At 40.4% G+C, this 7,276-nt stretch overlaps 1 pseudogene; it reads left to right on the plus strand.

Annotated features, from left to right (window-relative positions):
* Nucleotides 1-3,082: 3,082 nt before the first annotated feature.
* On the plus strand, nucleotides 3,083-5,465 carry LOC139029671 (nucleolin-like; annotated as a pseudogene).
* The last annotated feature ends 1,811 nt before the right edge of the window (nucleotides 5,466-7,276 follow it).

Raw genomic sequence — 7,276 nt, forward strand, 5'->3', positions numbered from 1 at the left:
TGAAAGAAATGGGTAACTGGTTGTAGCATAGACATAATTCTACTATATAATTCTTTGAGATAACTAGCTGTACTTTTATGTTAAGCCTACAGACATAATAATTATAATAATATAATAAATACCATTCTTCACCTTTTACATTGTTGTTGTTTTAGTCACTAAGTCCTGTCTGACTCTTTGTGACTCCCATGGACTGTAGCCCACCAGGCTCCTCTGTCCTTGGTATTATATGGGCAAGAATACTGGAGTGGGTTGCCATTTCCTTCTCCAGGGGATCTTCCCAACTCAGGGATCAAAGCTGAGCCTCCTACATTGGTAGGCCTTGGCAGGCAGATAGTTTACCAGTGAGCCATCAGGGAAGCCCATCTTTTACATTACTTAGAGCTTATAAGTAGATCCACATAGATCTTTTAAATGATTCTCAAAAACTATATAACATGTGTGAGTCCTATTTTTGTAGTAAGGAAACTGAGGTCTAGGTGATTAAGAAGCATCACATGACCTCACAGTTTATAATGACACAGCAAAGACCTAGATCTGGATCGTTAGGCTTTCTGTCCTGCACTTGTCCCATTATTATATGATGCGCTTTTGAATTAATACTGACCAAGTTAGGTGGGTTGTCTAGAGAAAGGCAGCCCAGTGGGATAATTTGTGTACAGTGTTAAAGTCTAGTACTGTACTTACTGAAGCATGGGGGAGGTCCTGATGCTCTTAAATTTGGTACTCTGTGCACTGCCTGGGATGATGGCAGACTGGTTACTAGAAATACAGAGAAGTCAAGTCTGGTTATTCATTTTGGAAGTTTCAATGATAACTTATCTGCTAAGATCTTGTGGCAAGGTATAATTTAGTGAGAAAGACTTGCAAAGAAATTTCCCATGGGGATTTATCAATCAGCCTTGGTTCAATGTATTAACAGGGAATTAATACTTTCAAATCTTTGGATTAAATCCTAATAGACAGGGAAAGGAAGAGCCAAGGAAAGCCCAGAACTCACTAATAAGACTAATATCCGATATACAATTGGCCATCTGTATGTCTGAAAAGTAATTTTAAATCTTCTTTCAATTAGAAAATGGTTTAACCCTTGGTTCATTTAAATAGAACTCTCATTTGGATACCTGGAAATGTGTTTTGATTTTCACAAAACTATTCAGGAACAGATCTGTTGGGGAAAAAAAATGTATGTATGTAAATATAGGTAAGAATAGACTGGTTGCCCAGAAACAATAATCTACCTTTCTCATGAGAACATAGTATAAATACAGATGTGTTCTCTTTATTTCTGTGTTTAAGGTTAGAAATTTTTGTGCCTAAGCCTTATTTCACTCTAGTTCTGGAAGAAATTTATTTGTACTTCAAGCCCTCTGTTTGGTCTGAGAATGAACTAGGCAGATTGCCCACTTCTAAATGAAACATGGATGATTCCTGCACATTTTTATTGGTAGGAGGACCATTAACTAGCAAATATACTTAGTTTTGCTGGAAGCAAGGATCAGCTGGTGGTGGTGGTTTAGTCGCTAAGTCGTGTCTGACTCTTTTGTGACCTCAAGGACTGCAGCCCTCCTCTGTCCATGGAATTTCCCAGGCAAGAATACTGGAGTGGTTGCCATTTCCTACTCCAGGGGCTCTTCCCGACCCAGGGATCAAACCTGGGTCTCCTGCATTGCAGGCAGATTCTTTACTGACTGAACCTCCAGGGAAGCCCAAATGATAGGTGAAGTCACTCTGATAACAAAATGTATTTTCCTGGATAGCAATATTTAATTCTAATCAGAAAAGGTCTTATAATCAAAAAATAATGAAAAGGTAAATTAAAATTTGCTTTAGTGAAATTTAGTGGATACATATCACAGGGGATGAGGGTATATACGTGGAGCTTTTCCAGGAGGGAGGCAGAGGCAGGAGGTTTGCTCTTGTGTCTGATTCCATTGAGATCCACATTTCAAAAAACAAAATTATATATAAGTTTTCTCAAATAAGATAGTTTGTAAGAATTTTTTTTTAACTTATATAGTGATAATATTGTATGTTTTTACTGTCTCTTTTAAAAGAGGATGATAGGGAAGAAGAACAAACTTGTTCGTTTGCTCTTGGTACTGCTACTTACTCAAGGAAAGTCTGTTTTCACAAATAAAGCAAAATTTGAATATGATAGAGGCCTTCATTTTTAGCTATGATAGAGTAGCACAGAGCGTATCAAAGGCCCTTCTGAGAGCAACTGGAAAATCTGAATAAATTTTAAGAATCCATCTCTTTGAAAGGCACCAGAGTGCCTCTGAGACAGCCAGGCTTTGAGGAGTGGGATCCAGACAAACTAGAGCTCTTTGAGTGCGAATTTAACATGGCGTGTGCTTCTTTCACCCTTTATGTCATTTGCTGATAGGAACAGAGAAGGGGTCTGAGAGGGGCTGAAAGGAGCAGGGGAGGAGAGGTGGAAGGGCTGAGAGTCCCGGAGAAGGTGGCTGCTGAGAAGTAGTGAGAAAGTCGCTCGGTCGTGTCTGACTCTTTGCGACCCCATGGACTAGACAGTCCATTGTCCAGGCCAGAATACTGGAGTGGGTAGCCTTTCCCGTCTCCGGGGGATCTTCCTAACCTAGGGATCGAACCCAGGTCTCCCACATTGCAGGCGCATTCTTTACCAGCTGAGCCACAAGGGAAGCTGAGAAGTAGAAAATTTAGTTAAGTTTTAAGTAATCTCATGGAAATTAATTGAAAGGAAGAAATAAAAGCTGAAGTTTGAGGCTGTCAAAGTAGCCAGAAATAGACAGGCCAAGAACTCTGAGAGAAAGGAGTACAGAGAAGTAAGTTTGATACTTGTTTTTTCCACTGAGGCTTTTCCTTCTCCTCAGTCTTTAATGGAACCTCACTAAAAGTTCCAACCAAGAAGTTCCCAAATTTCAATTTAACTTTCCTCAACACCATGAAGCTGCAAAAACTCGTATTTCAAGTCTCGAGCGCTAGCTGGCAGCCAAGCGTACGCGCTCAGAGATTAGCGGCCACCATCCACGATGCTTAGGTTCCTCTGGACTCGTCTGCGTCACTCGCTCGCCGCACATTCCGCCGTCATAAGCCGCCATTATGGTAAAGCTCGCAAAGGCCGGTAAAAATCAAGGTCACTCCAAGAAAATGGCTCCTCCCCCAAAGGAGGTAGAAGAAGATAGTGAAGATGAGGAAATGTCAGAAGATGAAGACGATGAGAGCAGTGGAGAAGAGGTTGTTATCCCTCAGAAGAAAGGCAAGAAGGCTACCACGACTCCAGCAAAGAAGATGGTTTCCCCAACAAAAAAGGTCGCAGTTGCCACACCAGCAAAGAAAGCAGTTGTCACCCCTGGCAAAAAGGCAGCAGCTATGCCCGCCAAGAAGACCTGCCAAAGCAGTGGTAACACTTGGCAAAAAGGGAGTCAACCCAGGCAAAGCATTGGTAGCAACCTCTGGTAAGAAGGGAGCAGCTGCCTCAGGCAAGGGAGCAAAGAACGGTAAGAATGCCAAGAAGGAAGACAGTGATGAAGAAGATGAAGATGACAGTGAAGAGGAAGACGAGGAAGATGAAGAGGAGGATGAACCAGCAGTGAGGAAGGCAGCTGCTGCTTTTGGTGCTGCTCCTGCCACAAATGATGAGGATGAAGAGGATGAGGATGATGATGAGGAGGAGGAGGATGAGGAGGACGAAGATGACTCTGAAGAAGAACCTATGGAGATTGTACCAGCCAAAGGAAAGAAGGCTCCAGTAAAAGCTGTTCCTGTGAAGGCCAAGAGCACTGCTGAAGATCAAGATGAAGAGGATGATGATGATGAAGAGGAGGGGGAAGAGGATGACGATGATGAAGAGGAGGACGATGATGAGGAGGAAGAAAAGGAGGAGGAGGAGGAAGAAAAGGAGGAAGAGGAAGAAGAGCCTGTCAAAGAAGCACCTGGAAAACGAAAGAAGGAAATGGTCAAACAAAAAGCAGCTCCTGAAGGCAAGAAACAAAAAGTGGAAGGCACAGAACCAACTACATCTTTCAATCTCTTTGTTGGAAACCTGAACTTCAATAAATCTGCTCCTGAATTGAAAACAGGTATCAGTGATCTTTTTGCTAAAAATGATCTTGCTGTTGTCGATGTCAGAATTGGTGTGTCTAGGAAGTTTGGCTATGTGGATTTTGAATCTGCCAAAGACCTGGAAAAAGCCTTGGAACTCACTGGTTTAAAAGTCTTTGGAAATGAAATTAAACTAGAAAAACCAAAGGGAAAAGACAGTAAGAAAGATCGAGATGCAAGAACACTTTTGGCTAAAAATTTGCTTACAAAGTTACTCAGGATGAATTAAAAGAAGTGTTTGAAGATGCTGTGGAGATCAGATTAGTCAGCAAGGATGGAAAGAGTAAAGGGATTGCTTATATTGAATTTAAGACAGAAGCTGATGCAGAAAAAACCTTGGAAGAAAAGCAGGGAACAGAGATAGATGGGCAATCCATTTCTCTGTACTACACCGGAGAGAAAGGTCAAAGTCAAGACCATAGAGGGGGAAAGAATAGCACTTGGAGTGGTGAATCAAAACCCTGGTTTTAAGCAACCTCTCCTATATTGCAATGGGAGAAACTCTTTAGGAAGTTTTTGAGAAGGCAACTCATATCAAGGTGTCCCAGAACCAAAATGGCAAATCTAAAGGGTATGCATTTATAGAATTTGCTTCATTTGAAGATGCTAAAGAAGCTTTAAATTCATGTAATAAAAGGGAAATTGAGGGCAGAGCCATCAGACTGGAGTTGCAAGGACCCAGGGGATCACCTAATGCAAGAAGCCAGCCATCCAAAACTCTGTCTGTCAAAGGTCTCTCTGAGGATACCACAGAAGAGACGTTGAAGGAGTCATTTGATGGCTCTATTCGAGCAAGGATAGTCACTGACTGGGAGACTGGTTCCTCCAAAGGGTTTGGTTTTGTAGACTTCAATAGTGAGGAAGATGCCAAAGCTGCCAAGGAGGCCATGGAAGATGGTGAAATCGATGGAAACAAAGTCACTTTAGACTGGGCCAAACCTAAGGGTGAAGGTGGCTTTGGTGGTCGAGGAGGAGGCAGAGGTGGCTGAGGTGGATTTGGTGGCAGAGGCCGGGGAGGCTTTGGAGGGCGAGGAGGCAGAGGAGGAGGAGGAGACCACGAGCCACAAGGAAAGAAGACGAAGTTTGAATAGTTTCTTCTATCCCTGTCTCTCCCTCTTCCATTTGAAAGAAAGGACTCTGGGGTTTTTACTCTGTTACCTGATCAATGACAGAGCCTTCTGAGGACATTCCAAGACAGTATACAGCCCTGTGGTCTACTTGGAAATCCGTATAGATAACATTTCAAGGGAGATAACCCTCTTGGTGTTGACTGGATATTCGTATAAACTTTTTAAAGAGATGAGTGATAGAGTTAACCCTTATCTGTAAGTTTTGAATTTATATTGTTTCTTCCCATGTACAAAACCATTTTTTTCCTATGGAGTTGTTTTTATTTTTTGCGTTGGGGGGTGTAAAGGAAAGCAGAATGTTTTATCATGATTTTTGCTTCAGCAATTTTGGGACAAATTAAAAGTCCTACAACTCTGAAAAAAAAAAACTATTTCATATTCAGTCACGTTATGATTGACTCTTTCTATTTCTGCCCTATACACACTGAAAATAGAGTTTTTGCAGCCTCATGGTGTTGAGGAAAGTTAAATTGAAATTTGGGAACTTCTTGGTTGGGACTTTTAGTGAGGTTCCATTAAAGACTGAGGAGGAGGGAATGGCAACCCACTCCAGTATTCTTGTCTGGAGAATCCCATGGACCGAGGAGCCTGGTGGGCTACAGTCCATGGGGTCAAAAAGAGTCGGACACAACTGAGCAACTAACACACACACACATTAAAGACTGAAACCGTATCTTAAGACAGCATGCTCTGTCTATGATGAAGTTGATGTGATTGTTGTGTGTGTGTTACATTGGCTGTTGGCTAGATGACAGGGCAAATCCTCTCGGGTGGAAAATATTCAAAGCCTCTATAATTTTCTCATGTAAAATGTCTACATTCAATAAAAATTAGCACACCTCAATGAACAGGGCAAGATTAAAAAAACAGACATTAGTAATATATTCAAAGGTGATTAAGATAATGCCATTATCAGACATGAATTTTAAAGTAACAGTGATTAACATGTTTAAGAAAGTAGGAAATGAGATGGAGAATTTCACATGAAAACACAAATCAATAAAATGGATCAAATAGAAATTGACTTCCCTCATGAATCCAGAGGTTAAGACTTCACCTTCTAATGTAGGGGCTGTGGGTTTAATCCCTAATTGGGGAACTAAGATCTCACCTGCCTTGGGGCCAAAAAAAAAAAAAACCAGAAAGAAACAAAACAGAAGTGATATTGTAACAAATTCAATAAAGACTAAAATTTTTTAAAAATAAGAAATTCCATAACTGAAAAACACAGTAGTTGAAATCAAGAACACAAGAGATGTATTTAACAGCCTATTGGCACAGCTAAAGAGAGAAGTAGTGAACTGGAAGATAGGTTTGTTAAAAAAAATCCAGATTGAAGCATGGAGAGAAGAAAGGATGGGAAGTAGAGATGCTTGTAAGGAGATATATGAAATGGTTAAGAGAGTATTAAATATATATATATATATATATATATATATATATATATATGTAGTTGGAATTGCAGAAGGGGGAGGGAGAGAATGTAGCTGAAACAGTGTTTAAAAAGAGAATGCCTGGGAATTTTCAGAATTGATGAAAGGAAAACTTAGCCACAGATTCCAGAAATTCTATAAACCTCAAACAAAATAAATACTAATAAAATTACTCCTTAGCACTACTGAAAAGCAAAAGCAAGAAAAATTTAATAAGCCATCAGAGAATAAAAGTAGTATCATCAAAAGAACAATAAGACACACTGGTTTTTCAAAAGAAATGAAAATGGATATCATTTTAAAGAGATAAAAGAGAACGTCTGTCAACCTAGAATTCTATTCCTGGCAAAATATTCCCCCCAAATGTGAGCAAAATGAATATAGTTCCAGAGAAGCAAAAACAAAGGGATTTTGTTACTAGTTGTTTAGTTGTTAAGTTGTGTCTGATTCTGTGACCCCATGGATTGTAGCCCACCAGGATCCTTTGTCCATGGGATTTCCCAGGCAAGAATACTGGAGTGAGTTGCCATATCCATTTCCAGGGGATCTTTTAGTAGACTGGCATTAAAAGGACATTCTTCAAACAAAGAGGAAATTTTCCCAACAGAAAAAACAAAAATGAAGGGA

The sequence above is a fragment of the Odocoileus virginianus genome, chromosome 32 (assembly GCF_023699985.2).
Source record: "Odocoileus virginianus isolate 20LAN1187 ecotype Illinois chromosome 32, Ovbor_1.2, whole genome shotgun sequence".
NCBI classification, from domain to species: Eukaryota; Metazoa; Chordata; class Mammalia; order Artiodactyla; family Cervidae; genus Odocoileus; species Odocoileus virginianus.